The sequence below is a fragment of the Halichoerus grypus genome, chromosome 3, assembly GCF_964656455.1.
Source record: "Halichoerus grypus chromosome 3, mHalGry1.hap1.1, whole genome shotgun sequence".
Classification (NCBI taxonomy): domain Eukaryota; kingdom Metazoa; phylum Chordata; class Mammalia; order Carnivora; family Phocidae; genus Halichoerus; species Halichoerus grypus.
Genome location: NC_135714.1, coordinates 194,650,782 through 194,677,217, shown reverse-complemented (window position 1 = coordinate 194,677,217; position 26,436 = coordinate 194,650,782). Strand labels below are relative to the sequence as shown.

Below are 26,436 nucleotides of genomic sequence, written 5' to 3'. Positions count from 1 at the left end.
CTGATGTGGGTGCGGCTTGATCCCAGAACCCCAAGACCGTGACTGGAGCTGAAACCAAGAGTCAGATACCCAACTGACTGAGCCACCGGGCGCCCTTCTATTGTATATTTTAACTCAAATGAAACACGGAGTAAAATATATTATCTTTGCCTTCTTGATAATAATTTCAAATGATACATGTAGATAACGTTTTAATTTTAACTGACAAGCAAATATTTAACTGACAAATAACCTAAATTTGGTTACATTTTGTTCCTCTCTTTCTCTTCCCCTACCCTGCTACTGCCCCCCAAACCCTCCATCCTCCCCACAAGATTGGGTAGTGAGAAGGTAAACTTCTCAATAAAACGTATTTCAAAAGGGAAAATCTTTACAATGCAATTGCAGATGGTAAAACAGTTTATTCTGCTCATAGATGTCGAGCATATGTTTCCTTTTTAAAAAATAACTTCACAGATAGGCCTGAAATCTGGCTGTCTTTACAGGTTATCTCACCAACTTCTGCTAAATTTCAAGCTAACATGAACTTTACAATATCTGGTTTAGTAACTGTAATTTTTACCTTATAAACAAAGGATAAGAAAAAGTTCTTATTATTGAGGAAGCAATTAACAGGTTTATGTTTAAAACTGGTCAGAATAGAAATGTGGAAAATTGTATACAATACACATACAGACATACATATATATATGTATGTGTATATGTGTATGTACATGTATATATCCAGGACTTCAAGTAAAACTGGGGAAATCTGAATAAGAAAGGTGGATTGTATCAATGTCAATATCTGGTATAAGTTTTGCAAGATGTTACCATTGGGGGAAATCAAGTGTACATACACCTCTCTGTATTATTTCCTTTTTTTTTCTAAGATTTTATTTATTTATTTGAGAGAGATAGAGAGAGAGCACAAGCAGGGGGAGGGGCAAAGGGAGAGGGAGAAGCAGGCTCCCCGCTGAGCAAGGAACCTGATGAGGACTCTGGGATCATGACCTGAGTCGAAGGCAGACGCTTAACGACTGAGCCACTCAGGTGCCCCTCTCTGTATTATTTCCTAAAACTGCATATGAATCTACAATTGTCTCAAAATTCAGTTAAAAAAAAACTGGTTAGTAATTTTCAAGAGCCAGATGGTGAATATGTTAGCCTTTTTAAGGGGGCTTGAGGTGGCAACTGCTCAAATTCATTATAATGTGAAAACAGTCAAACATAAACAAGTGGGTATGATGGTGTTCTTTTGAAACTTTATTTAGAAAAAGTAGACTTGTAGTTTGCAGACCTCTGGTTTTAAAAAAAGACAGGAGCTTTTAATATTCTATATGCTACTCCCTTCCAAAAAAAATGGTAAGAAAAGTAAATCTTATATTGTAATGCTTTAATTTGCAGTGTCTCTCTGTCTTCATGATTTCCTTAATTTGCATAAATATTTATACATACAGTATGCATACACACTTATATTTATCTTAAATATTCTATAAAGCACTTCTTGGGTATCATGTTTCTGTATTTTGGGAAGTCAAAATGAGTTAAAGTTGTTTGACTTAAAAAAGTAAGAAATCCTTTTTAGGCAAAGCACTGTATTAAAGGAAGATATAACATGGAATTTCTATCCTAAAATTTTCATCTGTAAACATGAGCAGTAATCAGTTAAGGAGTAAGAGTCGAAGTTGAAAAATAGCCACTTTCTGTGCTTTCCTTTCTTTTTATCTATTATGTCCAAGGGTTGAACATCCTCTGCAAAGGTTTAGACTCTGTTCAATTACTTTCATTTTCAGGGTGCGACAAAGCATTAGCACAAGCAGAATCTAACTTCAAGTAAGAGTGCACTCAGGCTTATGTTTCAGACCATTTCCAAAAAATCCACTCTACAGGATATCAGTATTTATTCTGTAGACATTTTTGTTAACTTTTTCTTTCACTCCAGCCTGCCCCATCATGAGCGTAGTTTTCAGAAATCAGCTTCAGTTTCCATTGAGTCCAATTGCTTTCTTCCCATATGATTCTTTTTCCTTCTGCTTCTTCATCTTTTTTTAATGTGAGTGGCTTGTGTGGAAAAGCACCTTGAAGGTGGGATAAAAAAAAAAAGAATATGCTTTACAGAGACATGTGTATTAAGTTTTCCTCCGCACCATGGGGAGTTATAAAGACTTTGCAATTTCAAAGAAGAGACGATATAAACACTACGAGGCACTGGTGAGAAAACAATTTTAATGCCCACAATTGAGCAGAAATATAAACCAGTTCTGGATAGATTTCCAGAACGATTAGAGTAGTGAGAGCCAAGTAGGGTTAACATGATGAGCTTGTGTGATTTTAAGTAATTTTAAAAGATGAAAGATATTTCTGAGAGTGTTTTGAAAATTCCATGCACATCCCTCTCTTGTACCCTACCCTTCATTTAATCCTTTGCTAAGGTAATCAGTTTACTCTACCTCTTCATTATCTCTTGAATGTGGCCCTACATCTTTATCCCCATTGAGGGCCTTTGTTTATGTACTCCGTGCAATACTGTAAATATCTACTAACCTTCCTCACTCACCACTCATGCAGACACAACACAAACACACACACACACTCACTTGTTCATCCCACATGCATCCCCCATGCTGCTGCTAGAGTGATCTTCATAACATGCATCCCAGACCTTGGCATTCATTTGCTTAAAACCATTCAACAGCTCCCTGTCATAGTACAACACGTGTGTGAACTCTATAGCCGATAGGCAAGGCAAGTCAAAGTCTTTTTCCGTCCTATGTTTCCAACTTCATTTCCTAAGTCATTTGCCTTTCTCCTGCCTTCCTTATCCCAGCATCTGCCCACACCTGTTAGGGTTCAGCCACTCTGAACTATGGCTGTATTGTGCGCCATGCCATCTTCTTGCTTTTGCTTCTTTCCCAGCTGTCCTGAAGCCTTCTCTGCCTGAAAATACACATTCCTCGGGACAATTCAAGCATTATTTTAATCGGAAAAGCCTTGTGTGATTCTTTCAGAATTGAACATATTTCATCTCTTAGATTATTTGCCAAATAATACTTGATCTCTTTGTACGTTTATACCCAGGAGTGGGAGGGCAGTATGGTATAATAGAAAAAAGAGCTTTGGAGTCAGAAGTAGTGGGAGCTCCAAAAGGGCAGGAAAGAATCGGTTTAACTCAACACTGAATTACTAGCACCTGGCAGGTACCTGAAATACTATAGGTATTCAGTGTATCTGTCTTGTATGAATTATTGAATGAGTCAATCAGTCAATAAATAAAGGAGATTTATTTGTGTCTTACTCATTGGAATTGGTTGGAATATCAGCCCGGGAGGCATTTCTAAAGATATTAAGGGTTTAAAGGAAGACCTCCTTCTATAGTATTTCTGTAATGAAGGGGTGACTATCTAAAGGGAATTTCTAACCATTTGGAAGAAAAAATATATAAGTTGGGGGAATATATTCTGTTTTAAACACCAATAGTTATGATTATCATGCACATAACTAATGCACTTCTTTTTTTCCAGTTTCAGCTACCCTTAAATTCCTCAAATATTCAGCAACCTATAGGACATCTTAACAAGATATCCTAATATGTAAACATTTCAAAACCATTATCGACAAGGCTGAAACCTAATTTTTTAAACTAATATATCCCTCATGCTATGGCAGGTGCCCAGTAAATACGTGTGGAATGAATAAATGAACCATTACCAAACGAGTCTATTCAGCTCCCACACTTAAAAAGATAGTCATCATCTCAGATCTGTACCTCTGAAACAAATAATGCAATATATGTTAAGAAAGAAAAAAAGAAGAAGAAGAATGTAGCGGGAGGGGAAGAATGAAGGGGGGGAAATCGGAGGGGGAGAAGAACCATGAGAGACGATGGACTCTGAAAAACAAACTGAGGGTTCTAGAGGGGAGGGGGTGGGAGGATGGGTTAGCCTGGTGATGGGTATTGAGGAGGGCACGTTCTGCATGGAGCACTGGGTGTTTTGCACAAACAATGAATCATGGAACACTATATCTAAAACTAATGATGTAATGTATGGGGATTAACCTAACAATAAAAAAATTAAAAAAATTAAATAAAATAAAATAAAAATAAAAAGATAGTCATCACTTCACAGCCAGATGCTGTCCCAAGATCCTTGGACCCTTGACAAGTACCCAGGTTAATCTTCCTTCCTCTTCTTTTCTCATAATAAATCCCTTGCAAGGCACCTCTGCGTAGCCTTACCATATCAAGTAAAAATTCTCCTGCTTGGATTTTAAAGTCAGCAACTGATCGCACGTTGGTCTATCCAGAACTCTCTCTTCTCTTGCTTTCCAAAGCAGTGTCTTTGCTCACCTCCTGGTCTTCTTTATGATGGCCCCATTGACTTGCCTAATCCTCGCTTCCCCTTTTGGTTTATCTAAGGTTTAGCCTACACTTGAAGCCTTCTAGACTAACCCAGCACAAAGCAAAGGTTTCCTTATTTGCTTTCCTCATATAGTTTGAATTTTTTTTAATTAGTTTTTTGCACTTGCCTGAGATTTGTGTTGTAGCTGCTTCAAGTATGTAAGTCCCATCTCCAAAAACAGCATAAGCTCCATTAGGCCAATCAACCTGTCTTCTCCTTCTGTATCTCCACAGTACTTGAACATTATTGGGGAAATAAAATTTGTGGTTTGGCAGCAGTGAACCATTGTTGATTCAAGAAGAATACATTTATGAAAACAAAGTTGTCCATTGTATGCAGGATCGACTTGCGTGGAGAGATCAATAGACAAAGATGTCAGCATACAATTTTTTACAAGGTTTATACCTAGTCAGCAGACAAGGGTTTTTATTTAATAAATGAAGGGTAGAGAGGGAGGGATGATAAGGATCTAGATACAGTGAGGCAATGGGAATCCAGTGGAGGGTACATAATCAAGGTACATTTTTATAATCAGCTAACAACAAACTTGTTGATGATTAAGTACAGAGGATCAAAGAGAGTAATAAGCCAAAAATGTCATCAAACTTTCGAGTAGAAAGTGGTGATTTCAGTGGAAAAGTGAAATGGTTGAGAAAGAGGCCAAGTGTTGGGCCTCTTTGTGTTGGGGTATGGAAGGAGCGGGATGACTTTAGTTTTGTGCAGATTGGCAGTGTACATGCAGAAGACAAGAAATATGATTCCTTTAAGGTGCGTTTGGCTACGAATGATGACATTACGTTGGCTACAGTGGATTTTTGAAATTGTATCCACAGATTTGAACATTTCTCTTCCTCCCCACCCCCCCCCATATAGATGTGCTATCTACATTAATCTTCAGGGATCACACTTTACACTGATTTTTCTTTTTTTTTTTTTTTTAAATCACATTGGTTTTATTTTGGAGCAAAGTTGTTACGGTAGTCTGGTATAGAGAAAGTTCATTGAAACACTCATACTAGTATAACTTTGTTGTAATTCTCATTTCAAATTTAATAGATCGGTGCCTGCTAGAAAGGAGGAGACACACTAGGAACTAATTTACCTGTAAGAAGGCGAAGAGCAGAGGCTGAAATCCTAGTTCCTCTAAGAAAATTGCAGGCTGAGGTTTGTTTTTGCTGCTGGGGTTTCTCTTGCTCTGAATAGGCTATAACTATGCTTGAGGACCACTAGAGGACAGAAATCAAATCTTAATCAGTCATGATGGTTTTTTTTTTTTTTTTTTTTCTGTTTAAAAGAAAGTTTCAAATTTACTTTAAAGCCTAGGGAGTTTAATTAAAGTAAGTAGAGACAAAAGTACTCTTTTGAGAGCTGTCATTTCTCTTAGTATGACACTATTAATAATATAGCATAATGCTATTTTGGAAGTTTGATTCTTTCCTTGTCTTTTGTCTTGTTCTGACTCTTTTCTGTGTTCTAAATGAAAGGGAGAATAAAGCACTTAAAGGAAGGTACTCTACTAAATTCACTGTCTCCTCCTGCACTGCATTATCTCTGACCTTAGCTGTAATTCTTTGAAGAAATAACCCTTGCAAGCACTGTTGTTGTTTTTTCTTTCCCTTCCTCTTTTGTTGCGAGCCTCTTTAACCAACAACATTTACAGGGTTCTTCACAAAGAACTTTTTTTTTCCCAATTAGGATGAAAACTAGATCATTACGTGACCATTTCATTGTGAGTGTAACTTCCCTTTTTGACAGCTCCATTAGCTCTACCCGGTTCTAAATCTTCATATTTCTGACTTGCCTTGAAATCAGAAAGCGTTTTCATTATGCTAGTCTTTGTGAGCAACAAGCATGAATGAAAGCCTGGCAGACATCACAGCCTCTTCGGGGAACTTACCTGCCTTACAACTCAGGGCCAGGGCGAAATGTTTGCCGCTTCGACCTGATGATTGAGCTTTGATTCCTAATTAAGTGTGGCACAGTTTTGAATCTAAAGAGTGTTTCTGAGGTCACTTTTCGTTTTTGTGTGCACCGTAATGTTTTCCCTGTAACTTGGATTTCACGATCTCCGTTGTTTGAAAGTTAATTAGTATTCTTTGTTTAGAATACCTTCTCATTTGCCTAAGTGTGTCATTGCATCTGCCTTTGTCACTTGATTTTGGTGAATATTTTTTAAGCCAAATGATAGTTTTAAGGTGTGCTCCCTCTAATTGCATTGACTTGCAGAAAGCCGGCTATTAAACGTGATAATATAAATTGCACTTTTATTCTGTTCTCATGCTCTGTTTTTATAATATGCGTAAGGTTACAATATTAGAATTACCCAGTATTTTAACATGATAGGTAAGAAGTAAGAAATTGTAAGGGAAGCAGAAATTATTTTGTTCTAAATGTAATATATGAAATTGACCCTAGTTTGATGTCCTCACTACAATATAAACCATGGCAGTGTATAATGAAGGTAAGAAGTTAAAGAGTTAACAGTTCTTGATAAACCAGAAGGCCATTAACTTTTAATAATGCCATCTCAAATATTTGTCTGTAAATTGTGGTGATAATCAAAGATGAGCCTATGGGATTGTGCTTTGTAGTACTATTTGATTTGATAACTCTGGTAATCCCTTAAGCACGTGAGGAAAAATATTTTATGCTTAACATTAGCAACTATCGTGAGTTTGTAAAATAACCTGCTAACCCCAAGATGTATTATAAGGACAAGAAGAAAAACAATTATATCTCAGATTTTGCGGGGTTTTTTTTTTTTAATGATTACTTTTAGAAAATTTTTTTCAACCTAATACATTTCTGTTTCTTGCTGTGAGAGAGATGAACTGGCTTCAGAAAATTAAAAAATGAGACAGAATGCTGTCTACATACTAAAAAATGTTGAACTCTTTATGAAATGAAAATAACTATCCAAATTATCTTTTTATCTGTGTTTCCCATTTAAAATGCTGTGCAGTTGCCCTGTAATAAAGCAATGCTTTCTCTGTCACTGCTGGGTTGTGGTCTCTTCCACAGCCTTAACTAGACGGCACTCTGACCCCAGAATCAAAATAAAGCAAGCATTTCTTCATTTAAAATTGAATTTCTAAAAAGTTGAAATAAAATAAAATCGAATTTCTACAGTACTATTTTTTTAATGGCGGTAAAATTGATATATAACAATATGTAAGTTTCAGGGGTTCAACATTCCCATTCAACATCTGTCTGCCCTACAAAGTGGTCACCACTAAAAGCCTAGTTATCCTTCTCCACCATAGAGTTGGTCTCCTTCACCCATTTCACTCATCCTCCTCCCTCTTTCCCACCTGTAACCACTGATCTGTTCTCTGTATCTACAGGTTTTTTTTCTTGTTTGTTCATTTTGGTTTCTTTAGATTTCACATATAAGTGAAATCATACTATATTTCTCTTTCTCCATCTGACTTACTTCACTTAGCGAAATACCTTCAAGGTCCATCCATGCATGTTGTTGCAAATGGCAAGAGTTCATTCTTTTTTATGGCTGAGTAATATTCCATTCCATTCCATTCCATTCCATTATACACACACACCACATGTTCCTTATTCATTCATCCATTGATGGACGTTTAGGTTGTTTCTGTTTCTTGGCTACTGTAAATAATGCTGCAGTGAACATAGGGGTGCATATATCTTTTTGAATCAGCATTTTCATATTCTTCAGATAAATACCGAGAACTTAAATTGCTGGATCACATTGTAGTTCTATTCTTGATTTTCTGAGGAACCTTCATACTGTTTCCACAGTGTCTGTGCCAATTTGCATTGCCACCAACAGTGTATGAGAATTCCTTTTTCTCTACATCCTTGCTAACACTTGAGTATGTATTCTTTGGAAAAATGTTTATTTTCTCTGTCCCATTTTTTAAACAGGTTGTTTGTTGTTGTTGGGTGGTATGAATTTTGTGTATATTTTGGAAATTAATGCCTTGTCAGATACATGATTTGCAAAAATCTCCCATTCAGTAGGCTGCCTTTTCATTTTGATGATGGTCTCTTTCACTGTGGAGAGGCTTTTTAGTTTGATATAATCCCATTTATTTATTTTTGCTTTTGTTTCCCTTGCCTTTGGGGTCAGATCCACAAAATACTGCTAAGACCGACGTTGAATGTTTTCCTTTAGGAATTCTGTGATTTCTGGTCTTTCAAGTCTTTAATCCATTTGAATTAATTTTTGTGTATGGTGTAAGATAGTGGTCCACTTTCATTCTTTTGCATGTGGCTGTCCAGTTTTTTCAACACCATTATTGAAGAGGCTGTCCTATCTCCATTGTATGTTCTTAGCTCCTCTGTCATAAATTAACTGTCGATATAAGTGTGGGTTTAATTCAGTTCCGTTCCACTGATCTGTCTGTTTTTATACCAATACCATACTGTTTTGACTCATGGTATAGTTTGAAATCAGGGAGCATAATGCCTCCAGTTCTGTTCTTCTCTCTCAAGATTGCTTTGGCTATTCAGGATCTTTTATGGTTCCATAAAAATTTTAGAATTATTTGTTCTAGTTATGTGAGAAATGCCATTAGAATTTTGATGGGAATTGCTTTGAATCTGTAGATTGCTTTGGGTATGATGGACATTTTAATGATACGAATTCTTCCAATCATGAGCACAGAATATCTTTTCATTTATTTATGTCTTCAGTTTCTTTCATCAGTGTTTTATAGTTTTCAGTGTACAGGTCTTTCACCTCCTTTGTTAAATTTATTCCTAGGTATTTTATTCTTTTTTGGTGCAGTTGTAAATAGAATTTTTTTTTTAATTTCTCTTCCTAGTAATACATTATGTAAATGCTACAGATTCCTGTATGTTGATTTTGAATCCTGCTACTTTACTGAATTTACTTATTCTAACATTTTTTTTGGTGGAGTCTTAAAGATTTTCCATGTATAGTATCATGTCATTTGCAAATAATGACAGTTTTACTAATTCCTTTCCAATTTGGATACCCTTTTCTTTCTTTTTCTTGCCTAATTGTTGTGGTTAGGAATTCCAATACTATGTTGAATAAAAAGATGAGAGTGGGCATCCTTGTCTTGTTCCTGATCTTAGAGGGAGAACTTTCTGGTTTTTACCATTAAGTATGATGTTGAGTAGTATGAATAACTTTGGGTTTGTCATATGTGGCCTTTATTATATTGAAGTATAGTCCCTCTATACCCAGTTGGTTGAGTTTTTATCATACATGGATGTTGAATTTCATCAGTACTTTTTCTGTGTCTACTGAGGTGATCATATGATTTTTATTTGTTTTGTTGATGTGCTATATCATATTGCTTGATTTACAGATATAATGTTGAACCAACCTGCATTCCTAGAATCAATTCCACTTGATCATGGTACACAGTCCTTTAATGTATTATTGAATGAAGTTTGCTAGTATTTTGTTGAGAATTTTTATCTGTGTTTGTCAGTGATATTGGCCTGTAATTTTCTTTTTTTGTGGGGTCTTTATCTGGGTTTGATATCAGGGTGATTCTGGCCTCATAAAATGAATTTGGAAGTGTTCCCTCTTCTTCAATATTTTGGAAGAGTTTAGAAGGATAGGTATTAAATCTTCTTTGAATGTTTGGTAAAATTTACTGGACCTTTTGTTTGTTGGGAGATTTTTGATTCCTAATTAAATCTCTTTACTAGTAATCAGTCTGTTCAGATTTTCTATTTCTTCAAGACTCAGTCTTGGAAGATTGTTTGTTTTTAGAAATGTATTCATTTCTTCTAGGTTGTCCAATTTGTTGGTGTCTAATTATTTGTAGTAGTCTCAAATGATCATTTCTATTTCTGTGGTGTCAGTTGTAAATTCTCTTTCATTTCTGACTTTATTAGAACTCTCTCTCTTTTTTTCTTGGTTGGTCTAAAGATTTGTCAATTTTGTTTATCTTTTCGAAGAACCAGGTCTTAGTTTCATTGGTCTTTGTTATGTCCTTTTTTCTGTTGACTGAGGGCTTTGTTTGTTCTTTTCCTAGCTCTTTTATGTGTAAAGTTAGATTGAGATTTTTCTTCTTTTTTTGAGGTAAGCCTGTATTACTATGATCTTCCCTCTTAGAACCACTTTTGCTGCATCCCCAAATTTTGGCATGTTGTATATCTGTTTTCACTTGTCTCTAGGTATTTGTTCATTTCTTATTTGATTTCTTCATTTACCCATTGGTTGTTCAGTAAATTGTTGTTTGATTTTTACATTTTTGTGATTTTTCCAGTTTTCTTCTTATAATTGATTTCTAGTGTCATACCTTGTGGTTAGAGAAGAAGGTTGATAGGATTTCAGTCATCTTGAATTTATTGAGCCTTGGTTTGTGGCCTAACATGTGATCTCTCCTGGAGAATGTTCCATATGCACTGAGAACAACGTGCATTCTGCAGTTTGGGGATGGAACGTTCTGTATATATCTGTGAAGTATATCTGGTCTAATGTGTTGTTTAAGGCCAGTGTTTCCTTAGTCTGCAGTACTGTATTAAGGCTAATATTTCATCTTCGTTTTCTTCTTGACAACAGGTCTACATCAAAACTGACAAAAATAATTATCCGTGTATAAATTAGTATGGAAAGGTTTGGAGTCATTTTCTCTGACCATTGCAAGAGCTCTTAATTTCTCAGAACTTTCTTTTCTTGCTTATGAAATAGGAATAAATACCGACAGCTTATGGTGGCTGTGAGATTAAATAAAATAATGTATGTTGAGCACCTAGCCTAAAGAATTTAATAACCTTTAATGAGTATAAAATTTCCTCTGTAGATTTCTCCCTTCCATTGTGCCCCTCCACTTTTGCATTTCGGGTCTATAGAGTTATATTAAGCCTAGATTTTTAGAAACTCCCTTTTAGATTTATAGTAACTTCTTTCTGAAATTACTGGGTAAAGCAATTTAGTTATGGCTAGCAAAAGAAAATAGAGAAAAATATGTAGTTCCTTTTTCTTTATTTTTTTTATAGTGAAGAGCATTATCTTTTAGGCACACAATGTTTTTGAGTATGAGGGGTTAAAGGAATTGTTATAGACTGGATATGGATGTGTTGGAATGCTTTAGAAAATCGATTCTCGCTAATGGAGAGAATGTTTTTAAAGTGAACTATTGCCATTCTTTCAGTGAGCCACATACAGCAGAAGAAATTCAAGTAAACATTGAAGGAGAGGCAAGCTCTTCCTTATAGAATTAATGAGAATTGCAGTGATCTGCCATGGGGAATTCGAATTGGAAAAACCTTTTCCATGTGCATTATTCCCTAATGTCTAGAACCAGATAAGTAGACTCTAATTTTAAATGTGCAATTATCCAAACAAGATGAATGGGCAGGGCAACGCTGGGTAGGACTGTCGATCTTCATGTTAATATTTTTATTCTCCTTTGTAAGAGACATATAGTTGGCAAAACCCACATGTCTGTGGGATCCCTGAAGACCACAGCTAACTCAGGAGAGATGTAGCCAGCTTCATCCTACATCAACGATGGAGATATAGACCAGGGGAGACACATCCCAGAATAAACCCCTTGCTGTTGTCCTTTATCATGTCTTCGTTCAGTTGTTTTATCTTGGGGAGATTGTTTTGTTTTGTTTTTGAAGGAATACTTAATAACAAGTTAGATCACATTTGCCGATCTAACATGTATTTTTTAGATCACGGAAGCTAAAGCCAAGCATCCTGTTCCTTGGTAAAAATGGCCTGCTTAATGTATGTACACTGCAGCGCAATTTTTAAAATGCTGTAATTATAATTCCAGAACTTAAGAATGCGAATAGATGTCAGAGTTTTCTCCTTTATATGGGAAATTCCTTTGAAAAAGCATTTGAAGCTTGGACAAAAATTCCATAGCTCTATTCTTAAGAGCACTGTGTAGAGTCTTCATGATTCGGATGATACAGGGGAAGCTTCGGTTCAACCTTCTAGAGAAGACATGGCAGCTTGCACGATCTCATCAACCGGGAGAATGCTGGCAGCCATCACAGTGCAGGAGTGAAGGAGCTGTCTCTTCACACAGTAGTTATGCCATTTGCCAACGTCTGCTGCTGCCATTGGCTCACCTCTGTTTAAGGGCACACCTCCAGCAAGTTGACCTGATTCTGAATGTTCTGCTTTCACTTTAATTTTAATTCGTGCTTCTGGAAAGTCAAAACCAGAGCTCTGAGCAAGAACCATTGGAATAATGAGCAGCGCATTCACAAATGCTTGGACTCCAAGTTGCTCTTTACTGGACTTAGAATCGGGGCTTCTCCCATTGCCAGCTCCACTGCCCCGGGACCTGGAACCACCCAGACATCAGCCATAGCATTTTTAACAGCCCTCAAGCCATCTCTTACTGCATCCTTGACTTGAGCGAGGATGTGCTTATTTGGTCCTTTGACCAGTAATGTGACAGAGCGAGGATTGTTAGATTTCTCACTAAAGGTGAACTTCTCTTCTCCCGATGTATACTCAGAGGCGAGACCTGCATGTTCCAAACAATCAGGATTTAGGTCATCAAAAGAATTTAGGGCTCCCCCCCAACACGAGCAAGAGTCAGCCTTTCTATATTTCTCTTTTCAGCTCTGCACAGGACTGTTACACCTTTTTTTTTTTTTTTTGCAAGAGCATCTAAGGAAAAGGGTCGGTTCCCTTTTGATTAAATAACAACAGATCTTTTCTCTGAATCACCACAGACTTTCTTTTTCAGTTCTATCATGTTTTTAATTGTTATCTTCAATGAATTTTCTTTCAGTTTTTACTAGTTTCTCTCTCTTCTGAATTCTTATTTTAAAAAAAGCCAGAATTTGCTTCTTTTTTTTTTTCATATTCCTAGAACGCATTGCACATACGAAGACGTATGAATCTTCTACTCTTTTTTTCACATTGGGATGCCATGCCCTTTGGTCCAAAACAAGACCTCTGATTAAGCTTGTATTCATTTCAGATTTATGTTTAATGTCTATAACCTCAGCCATGAAAAGGTCAGTAGGTTCATCTTGTTTTGTAACAGCCAAAATGGAGGCCACCCCAGCCTCTGTTAGGACATACAGCATATAAAATGCTATAGAATTGTGGAATTTTTTTTTTAAAGTGGAAAACATATTAGAAATCCTGATCTATCCCCCTAATTTTATAGATAATGGTAACCAAGGCTGAAAGAATAGAATATGTTAAAGATAGAGCCAAGAGTATACATATGTTGGTTTATGTTCAAAGCAGTATATATATTTATCAAATACAAGAATTTCTTTTTTTCACTTGTATCCTCCTAATTTATATATAAGTAAGATTATGTTATGACTCTGGGTCTTTAATAAATGAAAATGAATTATATATGATATGATTGAGTTTCAGAAATTAAGATTAATGTCAGGACACGAATTTCTGTTAAAAATAAATTAGTAATTATATATAAAAAATAAAATACATAATTTTGCAGCACAAACCCAGTCAGCATTCAATAGTTAATGTATATGTACATCCACATACTACATATTTTCCTTACTAGGCAGAAAATGCACATGCTTACAGATGAAGGGTTTTGTGAGCGATGTGTATTTGGCACATATTTTGCATATATTTAGAAGAAGTGATTTAGTAAAATATTTGGGTAAAAGCAAATATATTCAAGACTGTGCAAATGGGAACACAACAGATTCCGGGAGAAGAATTTTTTATTGATAAGTAAATCCTAATAATACAGATTTCACCTCAGTTTTAAGAATCATCATGATTTTCAACAGAAGGGCCTATTTATTGTAAATTCTAAGCAGTCTTTCTGAAACCTGAAAAAGATTTGTGAAAACAGCCTGCAATAAAAATCACGCATGCTTCATAAAACACTACTTGATAGATATCACTTGCACCATTAGGAACTAAACGACAAAGGATGTAATTTCAGTTCTGGCATGCAATATTAATCTAAAGCCTTTAAAATATCTTGCTGATGGGAACTATGACAACGTGACATTGAAGAATTAGGAGCTAAAGACATCTATCTTAATCAGATTTTCAAAGTAAATGCCGTAAAACACAAAGTTGTTTCATTCATTTCTACATTTGCACATGTGTCGGCGGGAGAATCATTTTCTTCTGTGTTGCTTTAAATGCAAAGAGTACAAACTTTGCATTTGCATAGTATGAGTTCATTACCCAGCATGGAAGCACATTTTAGCCACCATGCACACACATGGAATTCTTTTGGCATTAATGTACATTCGTTCCATCTTTTATGCTAGTGATACATTATCATCCTCAGCAAACACTCTAAATGATGTTAGAAGATACTTCTAAAAATATTTAGGGGGGCGCCTGAGTGGCTCAGTCATTAGGTGTCTGCCTTCTGCTTGGGTCATGATCCTAGGGTCCTGGGATCGAGTCCTGCATTGGGCTCCCTGTTCAGTGGGAAGCCTGCTTCTTCCTCTCCCACTCCCCCTGCTTGCCTTCCCTCTCTCACTGTCTCTCTCTCTCTGTCAAATAAATAAATAAAATCTTTTTAAAAATATTTAGGTTATATTTGCCTTTGTAAGTTTAGAAATGAAAACGGAATGTTTTTAAAACCTTGTAGAAAGAAATTAAGAAATTATCTTAGGGACATACTCACATATAAACACCTTCTTTGGTCAAAATATATATATATATATATGTAAATATATATATTTTTACATATATATGGTAAAAATATTTTTATTGCTTTATATGAATAAATGGGGAAGTCTGGAAAATAAAACCTTACATTAAAATAACACTTCACAGTTTATAAAAATACTTTAGTATACATTTTCTCCTTTAATCCTCTGTATAGGAGTAATTATTAATCCCACTGAACAAATGAGGAATCAGAGAATTTAGAATAGGAAATTGATTTGCTCAAGTTACATAGTTACTAAATTTTAGACAGGGAATTTGAAGCCAGTGGTTACAGACTGATTTTGTTTCTCCCCAGACCCATATGTTGAAGCTGTTACCCCCGCCCATGTGACTGTATTTGGCGATGAGAAGTCTAAAGAAGTACTTACGGTTAGATGAGATAATAAGGGGGAGGCCTTGATTCAATAGGATTGGTGTTCTTATAAGAAGAAAGACCAGAAATAAGTGAAACCATATGATAATTGACTTTCTCTGCTTGAGTTATTTCACTTAGCATAATCTCCTCCAGTCCCATCCATGTTGATGTAAAAGTTGGGTATTCATCCTTTCTGATGGAACATAAGGAATAGCATGGAGGACATTAGGAGAAGGAAGGGAAAAATGAAGGGTGGGAAATTGGAGGGGGAGACGAACTATGAGAGACTCTGGACTCCGAGAAACAAACTGACAGTTTTGGGGGGGGATAGGGGGATGGGCTAGCCTGGTGATGGGTATTAAGGGGGGCACGTATTGCATGGAGCACTGGGTGTTTTATGAAAACAGTGAATCATGGAACACTACATCAGAAACTAATGATGTACTGTGGTGACTAACAAAATAAAATAAATTAAAAAAAAAAAAAGAAGAAGAAGAAGGACCAGAGAGCTAGCTCGCTTTGCCCAGTGAGGACACAGGGGGAAGGCAGCTGTCTGCAGCCAGGAAGAGAACCCTCACTAGAAATGGACTCTGCTGGACCTTGATCTTCAACTCCCAGCCTCCAAAACTATGGAAAAATAAATTTCTCTTGTTTTAAGTGCCCCAATCTGTAGTATTTTGTTATGGCAACCTAAGCGGACTACTATACCAGCTCATTTTTACTCTTCTCCACTGTAAATCCACTTATCTCTTCAATGGAAAATTTTAATAAACTGGCCTGAAAATGCTTGTGGACTCATGAAAGGAAAGATCAGAAGATCTGTGAAAGAATATCTTAGTCACCTGCTTTCTTTTGAACCTCTATTGTGAGAGGAAGGTTTCTAGTGGCAATTAGCATCCTATAGAAAGTCCTAGCCTTCCAGCTTCAAAAAGTCATGCTTACTACTATTTTAAAAGGCACAACAAAGCCTCAGGAACTCCAGATCATTAATCTCCTAAACAATAGTACCTCGCATTTCTATAGTACTTTGCAGTTCTTTTCACTGTACTGTCCTTTCTGATGGTGCTAAGTCATTATAGCAGCAGAAAAATATATACTGGGAAGAGGCTTTTAGTGTTGCATACACACAAAAAATTATCCCAAAATTATTGACAGGGAAGGGCATTCACCAAATATCAAGTGTCAGCTTAAACGATGACTTGTTCCCTTTTAATCAAAGAGCATCATTGCAGGGGTTCCACTTAACAGATCAGCCTCATTGTACATGCCAAGAACGGGAAGGATACCATGGGTTCTGTTGAAGTTTTTTGCATCTACATAATATTTAATGTTTGCGGTAACACACTTCTCTGTCTGGAGGCCATCATGTGATTGGAAGGAAACTTAAAAGATTTTATTCTGTTTCAATGTAAGACATTTATAGATAATGTGGACTCAATAAATTGCAGATAACAAATATGAGATCAAATAATATGCTAGGGGAAAAGTCAATGGCAAAGGTAGTATTTTGGGGGAAACAAGATCAGCAGTGTTGTTGGATACTTTGAGTGTTTTCTCCTCACTTAATTTTCCTATAGTTGCTGAAATATTCAAAAAAGAAAAATCAGAAAAAGGTTTCAAGTAAACCAAATCTCTTTTTCCTAAAATTGATTAACTGTAATTTTTAAAATGCATTATAACTGTCATCATAACTTTTAAGAGACTGGTTAGTTTTCTTTTAAGTTTGAAAGTTTCATGCTGGATTTTTTTTTTTCCAGTTGTTTCCATAAGCAATTTTAATATTGAAATCTGAAGCCGGGGGCGCCTGGGTGGCTCAGTCGGTTAAGCGACTGCCTTCAGCCAGGTCATGATCCCAGGGTCCTGGGATCGAGCCCCTCATCAGGCTCTCTGCTCAGCGGTGAGTCTGCTTCTCCCTCTCCCTCTGTGATCTCTCTTGCTTTCACTCTCTCTCAAATAAATAAATAAAATCTTAAAAAAAAAAAATCTGAAGTCAATTTAAGTTTGATACAAAATGATTTTGACTATACGTACCTTATGATGTTACTAGTCACAACATGTGTAATACAGAATGGTTTATTTTAAAAATAAACATATTATTTTTAATATTAATAACAAGATCATATGCTAGGATATCTGTGCCATGAATTAATATGGTCAAGTTCTCATAATACTTCAGTTGAAATAAAGTAATTTTTTACTGTATGTCCCTTAAATGTTTTATATGTATGACTTGAAATAATACGGGGCTTTTAATTACCTTAAAATTTGAATATTCATAACATAATTTAATATATTTCAGGAAAATATTATATAGTACCTAAAAGAATTTTGGAGCTAAAAAACTTCAGAATTCATTGCCTGAGCCCACCCTTCCCCCAAACACCCTTTTTTTACAGAGGAGAAAAACTGAGCCCCAGAAGTTAGTTGATTTATATGAGGTTATGTGTAGTTAAAACGGGCACTAGGAGTGCCTGGGTGGCTCAGTCCATTAAGCGTCTGCCTTCAGCTCAGATCATGATCCCAGGGTCCTAGGATCGAGCCCTGCATCGGGCTCCCTGCTCAGCAGAGAGCCTCCTTCTCCCTCTCCCTCTGCCGCTCCCCCTGCTTGTGCTCTCTATCTCTCTGTCAAATAAATAAATAAAAATAAAATCTTAAAAAAAAAAAAAAACACCAGCACTAAATCCTTTATCTTCTGTTTCCTCTTATAGTACTTTCTTCTGTACAAGACATCTTCTTTGTGACAAAGAATATATTATCTGAGAAGCATAGCAAATTTGCATTATTTGGAATATTCAAATTGCTTTTCTTACTCTTTAAAGCCATTTGTTATATTGTAATAACTTTTAATTGCCTTCTAGCCTGTCCTTATCCATATCACAAATATGTGCTTTATTTATATCATATCATGTACTCCATCTAAAGTCAATAAAATTTAATTGCACTAAAATCAAATGCTCATTAGGCAATGAGAGAGGAGAGAAGTATTTATTGATTTTATGTCAACAATTCTTTATTGTCAAGATTAGGATAGCTTCTTCCCTTTTTGCTTACTCTCTTAGGTAAACTATTTTAAAATGGGTGGGAGAATATATTGAAACATATACTGAGACATTTTTGAAGGTATTTTTATCCAGTTTTCTATGCATGTATAATAAGTAAGTTTTATGTATGTTTCTGTGAGAAATGATTATGCAAAACTAAGAATTCCATAGAGGATAAATCTGTGGCATTACTGGGGTTAAGTATAGTAAAAGATGAACTGTTTTACAAGCGCAAGGTAGCCATTTACATTTGTTTCCATCCACTGAAATAAATTAGGGTGCTTGACATTTTAGATTAGCTGCAGGCTTTTGAACAGCAACCACAGAGGTCAGAATATCTTCAAAGAGAAGTTACAGCCATTTAAGAGAAGTTACCTTTTATAAAATATGTCCCCCCAAAAGCTGTCATCCAATAACAAAAAAGACAATAGCAGAGATAATTTATATGAAACAAGAAAGAGATGAGTAAGTCCATGTTCTGTATAATTTGACAGCCATAAACATGGTATTAGGAAGTTTGGAAAAAGCTGTTTAAAGAAAGCTCTGTTCTTGCCTTCTGCAACTCTCTCTGGATATATATTGAGCTCCTTTATCCTATCTTCTTTCGTCTTAGACCTACTCTTTCATATTTAAGCACTCTTCATCTTTCTGATGCCATCATCTGAGTGATTTCCTCAGATCTCTTTTCCAATTCACTGGTACTCCCTACAGTTGTATCTAATATACTGTTTAAACCATCCAGTAAGTTTCTGATTTCAGTGGCTGCATTTTTCCTATTTATACACATTCCACATTTTTTAACTTCCTTTTTCTCATACTATCTTACTCATATGGTTTTAATTTCTTTTAAGTCTTTAATCATTCTAAACATACTTAAGTTTTATCTGATGGCTATATTATCAAGTTTTGGGGGAGATCTTTTCTGGTACTGTAAATTTACTGAAAGCTGTGTTTTATTTGTGGAAATCCTTTGTGACTTCAGTTGAGAGCATATTCTTCTAAAGAAGTTTTGCTTTTGTTTCTGCCAGGTGCCCCAGGGAGGAGCATTGCACTTTTAGTATTAATTTATTGGCTTGGGGTTCCAGAACTACGTTGAGAGTATAAGCTTCAACCTCATATGACAACCCCAGGGAAGCCCAAGCCAGTGGTTAAAATTTTCAGGAGTTGGTTTCTTCCCCATGCAGGGCTTAAGAACCACAGCAAGAATCCTTATTGTTCCATTTGCAATGAGATTTTTAAGTCTACTCTTAGACTGAGGGTATAGCGCTTCAGAGGGCCCAAGCCTCATATATGTAGGGGTCTCAGTAACAATTGACGTATTATCTCTTGTTTCTTCGTTGGACATTAGAAAGTTTACAGAGACAGGCCGATCTCCTCAGATCACCTGATCTGAACAATTTTTCTCTCCCCTTGGTTTCTGGCCTATTCTTTCTTTCCAGTTCAGTCATATTAACCTAAAGTATAAGTTGAAATGGTAGGCTGAGACTGTTGGCTGTTTTGTTTGCTGTTACCTGGAACAGTGCCTGGAACAGAGCCTGGTAACTGTTAGACACTCAACACGTATACTAAATGAATCAATCCAAAAGGTATTTATTATATTTTACCCAGAGCTTCCAGCATTTTAGGGCAAGGGAGTTGATGGGTCATCCAGATGGCCACATGGTTTGAAATAGAAAGTACAGTGGACTTTCAAAGGAAAAGAATGCAAAGGTTTAAAGTCTTTAAATCTTTCTTCTAATCCTCATTTCAAGGTATGACCCTAAGGAAACTAAACCAAATTCTCACTAACTCAGTAAGTACAGTAAATCGGTTCATCTGTGCTCACTGAAATTATACCCTCTGGTCAGTACAAGTTTTTCTTTTGTATCTTCTCATTTATCTCTCAGGTTTTCCTACTCAAATGTCTTTATATAAATTATCTTGCAATCAGTTGTCTGGTCATGAAGGTGGGTGATGAGAACAATATTATTTATTTATATAGTATTTTATGGTTTTTAAAGCACATTTAAAATTTTCATTTGATTTGCATGCAGCTGTGTGAAATGTTTAAGTGACAGATCATTTGTGGTGGAAATTTTTACATGGTGCCATATTTTAACCAAAGGCTTATAGAGGTGCATCAGTAAACAGTTGACTTTCAAAGACTTGTCTTATGTGAGAATCACTAGATAAAATAACAAACCAGAAGAACAAGTTTATGTGAAAGTCATTTTCTGAGTGAGGTGAGGCCTTTCTTTTCCAGTTTCCCCTTTACCATTTTAGTTGGTTATCTTATTAGTACAGCATTGTGGGGGGAAAAGGAGAGGAGGAGTCACCCTGAATATCTAAGTACTTGTGCTCTAATATGAGCTCCACTGAAGTGTGGTCTGACTAAAAAGACGTATCTCCTTAACTCAAATTTTCCCCATTTATAAGGAAAAGTCTTGCTACTTAACTTTTTTTCCTCATAGGGAAATAATGACAGCTAAATATCTGTAAAGTATATATGAGATTTTCTGGGCAAAGGAAAAAATTATGTATAATTTACTATTTTCAGTGTCTTAAAAATTTTTGAATTTATATTATACCCTTCCTAGTAGCTCCTGGAATGTAGCCAGATGAAAGAGATGTTGTTACCTAAATTTACCATCAGAATTAATTTCCATAAGGCCACAGAGTTAGTTGATAATGGAACACAAGATTAAGCTAAATCCAAGAATTAGATTGGGATTTTAAAACTCAAGAGCTAACTATGATTTGGTCCTTGTACATTTGGAACATCTACTCCAAGCTCTGGTCACTACAGTTAAAACTGATACGGTAATAAAATGTACAACAAAAGATTGTTTTCTTTTGGTGATGTGGTTAAAGGAAGAGGTCAGCTTTGAAGAAAATTCAGGTTTCATTTGTAACAGGTAAGAGAAGATTAAAGATATAACCAGGAAGTGAAGTGAGAATGAACACATTTTATGGTATAGAAACAAGGGCTTTAGCCCCATCTTTGCTAATCACCAATAAATGGGTTGGCTCCTTCTGAATGTTTGTCTAGTTCAACATGGTCTATGTATCATAACATTAAACTATTAGAGGACCAGAACCAGAATCTATTCCTTTATTCAACTTGCTGATGGTGATATCCAGGGGGACACCAGCCCTAGGCAAATGGCTGCCTAGAAGGTATTTTATCTAACAGCACTTCTCTGGGATTCAGTAAAATTAAAAATGTTTTTGTCCTTTTGTATTTCTTTCTCTCTCTCTCTCCCCCCTCCCTTCTCCCCACCCCCATTTGTCTTTTATTACCAGACTTTACTCAAATTGCAAACAATTGTTTTAATTCAACACAGCTGTCAGCTCCTCGCTCCTATCCCCCTTGTGAAGTAGGGTATTCCTTCTCTAGGGACCTTTGCTGCCCCATAACTGAGATCCAGGGAAGGAGAAGGACAGACTCATGAAGGAAGTGTGTGGGACGGGGCAGTTTGGGTGACTGTGGGGATACCTGCTCAGTCTCCCCCTCACCTCTCACCTGACACTTACTTTCAGCCCCTCCCACATGAACAGGCACGTGCACATCCTGCTCAGTGGGGAGCCTGCTTCTCTCTCTCCCTCTGCCCCTCCCCATCACTCATACTCTCTCTCTCTCTTTCTCTCTCTGTCTCAAATAAATAAAATCTTTTTAAAATTTTTTAAAAATAAAAATAAAAATTATCTGCTCTAAATTATGTTTACCAAATAAAAACAAGCAGCTGCTAGGGTGTCATGAAGTTATATGAGCATAAGAACTTGAAAAAAGTCAGGCACGTAAAATTTAAAAAAGGAAGAAAAAGAAAAAAGTCAGGCAAAAAGAAGGAGTATAGTGAGTAAAGACTTTCGTTGAGTATAATACATGATTTATAGTAAGCATTATGCAAAGAATTTTATTTTTAAAAAAAAGCAGGGAAGAATATTTTGAGAAAATAACCTACACCTTTTCTAAAATACCTAATCTGGAACATTTCTAATCATAAGCTTTAAAATACAAGGAAGACATAACTGTGTTTGGTTAAGCTATACTATATATAGGTACATATATATATTTTATATATTGTTTCATATCTTATAGGTTTATATTTTATATATTCGTATTTATGTAATCTTTCCATTATTTTCACACCTTAAAAGGTAGATTTTGAATATTGGAACATCTGCTGTGGTTCCAAAGAAATATTCCTAAAACCTGATGTCTGGGGGAAATAACATGGCGCCCTGCCTCTGTGGGATGAGCCCCAAAGGTGCCCTTATTGCCTAATTGTTACCAATCAGACAGCACATTTCTAGGAGTCTTCGAAGTACAAAGCTGAGCGAAGATATTGAAAAGTCCAAAGAAATTTAAGTTAGAGTCCTGGCCTTTCAGGATCTAAGAATTGAGCTAATAAGGAAGTGAGACAGGTCGCAAATTACCTTACAATCAAAGGTGCTTGGGCAGGCTCTGCTCTTTACCACCTCAGCATTCTCTTCATTGAATTCTTCACAAGTATTCATTAACCAAATATGGATTGAGTGAATGAATATTTATTTGCTGACCACACATCTATCCCCATGTGCTTCTTAGGGGTTCCAAGGTGAATCCGATGTGAATCCTGCCCACACAGAGCCTAACAGGAGACATGAGACCTCTAAAGTTAATTGTAATTGGGGAGATGAAAAGAGCCATGAAAAAGGCACAGATAAACTACTCTAAGACTCAGAGAAGAAATAACTGATTTCTACCTGAAGAAAACAGGAATGTCATCTTTCTTAGAGCTTGAAGTATGTAAGATTTGGATATAGAAAGATGGAGGAAAATGTCTTTCCAGTTAGAAGCAAATATGCTTGTGTGGAAAGGTGTGAGTTATACGGTGGATACAACAAGCTTGACTAGAACAAGATACATGAAGGGGCTTCATGGGGGAAACATTTGCAAAAATATTTTGAGGGCTAACTGAGGAAATACGACATTTGCCTTTAGAGAGTGCATTTTATGTTTTATAGGTGCCAGGAAGCCATTTGGAGTTTCTAAGAAGGAAAATGACATGTTCAGAGCTATGTCTCAGGAACATTAAACCTGATAACTCTGTGAGGTCTAACTGTCCCCTGTATAACTCAGAGTCATTATATCCAAAACTTTCTCGTATCCACCGAAAGCCTCTATCAATGAATCAGCTTAAGGCAAAGGCTACAGTTTTATATTTTGGTTTTTCTTATGTGGATCTGGTCACGAGTGTTAGATTCTAAGTGCTTGTCTCCAAATCTAGACCCTATTCTGTTTCCTTGTGTCCATTTTTTTTTTTTTTTTTTTGGTAGGGGAGGGGCCGAGGGAGCAGGAGAGAGAGAATCTTTTTTTTTTTTTTTAAAGATTTTATTTATTTATTTGAGAGAGAGAATGAGACAGAGAGAGAGAGCATGAGATGGGGGAGGATCAGAGGGAGAAGCAGACTCCCCGCTGAGCAGGGAGCCCGATGCGGGACTCGATCCCGGGACTCCAGGATCATGACCTGAGCCGAAGGCAGTCGCTTAACCAACTGAGCCACCCAGGCGCCCGGAGAGAGAGAATCTTAAGCAGGCTTCACACCCAGCACAGAGCTGGTTGCAGGGCTCCGTCTCACAACCCTGAGATCAGGACGGGAGGCAAAATCAAGAGTCAGACAGTTAACCGACTGAGCCACCCAGGCGCCCCTCCTTGTGTCCGTTTTGAACCCAGGTCCTGAAATTTTCCCTGGATATTCAATTTTTTTTCCTATGAGGACTTAGAATTTTCTCTCTATTTTCAATATCACTAACAGTTAACCCTTTTCTCAAGCAAACGTTGTGATCTTAAAAACATCCCAAATCATGTAACTGATCATGTTTCCCTTTTTGTGTTGGCAACGAGATAAATAATTTAGAGCCAGATTTGTATCCTACTTAAAAAATGTACAGAACTGTGTAGCAGGCATTTTGTCCACTCACTTTGGATCTGGCTTTATCTTATCTTTCCCACTTTATTTTCTTGTATTCTCTCTTTCTTCCTTTCTGTCTGTGTTTAATTTTCTTTTATCTTGTTATATTTTTATATTTTTTAAATTTATGCTGTCTTGAATAAGTTGGTAGTACTTCCACTACTTCTTACATCCTGTAAGCCCAAGTCCCTAGAGGTAGCATGCACCTCCAAGTGAATCCTCGGATTTTGCCTCTGTTTGTGGACTGCTGCAGAATTTAAATTTCTGGCCGCCCACCTCCTCTCACTCAGGATCTGCATTTGTTCTCTTCCATAAAATTTTAGATTGAATCTAGCTTTTATTATCTGGATTTATTTTAGATTGAATCTAGCTTTTATTATCTGGATATATTTTATAGGGAGACCTCCTGATTATGTAGTCAGATCAAAAGAGGTCCCAGCAGATCCAACACGTTGCGCTGAAATCACCTGGATAGACAGTTGAAAAGGGCATGCATCTTTGCATGATGTCTTGTTCATCATAAGTTCTCGACAAGTACTTGCCAAATGAATGAGTGAACTTAGAGAAAGCCACCATAGTACTAATCATTTTTGAAACCTTAAAGGGAAGTTTTTTCTCACTGTTTAAGAATAAGAATCTTTTTAAAAAAGATACAGTTATTGGGGCGCCTGGGTGGCTCAGTCGTTAAGCGTCTGCCTTCGGCTCAGGTCATGATCCTGGGGTCCTGGGATTGAGCCCCACATCGGGCTCCCTGCTCAGCGGGGATCCTGCTTCTCCCTCTCCCTCTGCCTGCCACTCCCCCTGCTTGTACTCTCTCTCTATGTCAAAATAAATAAAATTTAAAAAAAAAAAGATGTATTATTTATTTGAGAGAGAGAGAGACCATGTGCACGCGTAAGTGAGGGGAGGGGCAGAGGGAGAGTGAGAATCCTCAAGCAGACTCCCCGCTGAGCACAGAGTTCGATGTGGGGCTAAGAGTCGGCCGCTTAACTGACTGAGCCACCCAGGCGCCCCAAGAAGAAAAATCTTAAATTCAACATATTTAAATACATGACAATGGCAATAGATCTTAAAATCGTTCCCTCTTCAAGAACAATCGTAATATCCATGATGCCTAACCATTGCACAGTACTTTTCACTTGTTGACTTAGCGTAGCTTTTTAACATAGGGGCTTGATAAATGTTTGTGGGCTGAGTGACTCAGTGGGCGAATAAACGAATGAAGGAGTGCATTTCACTGAATCCTTAGATTAAACTAATACCTAGATGGGACAGTGTTATTTCCCACATCACAAATGGGAAAACTGGAGGCTCACGATGGTAATGCGTGACAGAGTTAGAAATTAAATTTGGTATCAACTGCTACCATACATTGCTCTCTCCTCTAGTTAGTATAATATCCAATACATAATTTATATATCATATGTATAGTATAATTCCGTCCTTTCATGGAGCCAGGCTTAAAAACATGGAGTCATTTGACATTTCCCTCTACTTCTTTTTAGAAACAATCTTAATGCTTTTCACTTTGAAATGTTTCTCTCTTTTCTTTGTTCCCATTGCATTGACACCAACCTAGTTAAGGCCCTCCACTTATGGTAAAATAAATATATACATAATATATATAATATGTATATAAATATATATATTATGTATATATTTTATATATAACATTTATATATTATGCATATATGTATATATTATATATAACGTTTATATATTATATATTATGTATATGTCTATATTGTGTCTATATTATATATATATTTATGTATATATTATATATATTTATAAAAACAGCTTTGAAATGCTCCTTAAAGACATCCATAGAGATTCTAATCATATACACTAATGCTGGGGAAGAAAAAATGAATTAATTATATGATACCTGAATAATAAATCTTCTTTGAGTCTTAAACTATTTCTTTTTTTCTAACACCATTAAAACTGTATGGGTAGATTAGCCCTCTCGTTACCTCCAAGGGTACTTTCAGTTTAACTGAGATGTAGATACTCTTTTAATTTTTCATGAGCACTAAAGCAATGGACCACGCAAGCTTTCTATAGTTTCTAGTGTAAGGATTCTCAAGAACAGAGACTGTGCAAG

At 36.3% G+C, this 26,436-nt stretch overlaps 1 protein-coding gene and 1 pseudogene across 18 annotated transcripts in view; one reads left to right on the top strand and one right to left on the bottom strand.

The window, feature by feature from the left end:
* The window catches only part of TENM3 (teneurin transmembrane protein 3), a 602,365-nt gene that overhangs the window by 388,395 nt on the left and 187,534 nt on the right, over positions 1 to 26,436 (top strand). The gene's annotated exons all lie outside the window — the stretch shown is intronic.
* Positions 12,283 to 13,403, bottom strand: LOC118528441 (T-complex protein 1 subunit zeta pseudogene; annotated as a pseudogene).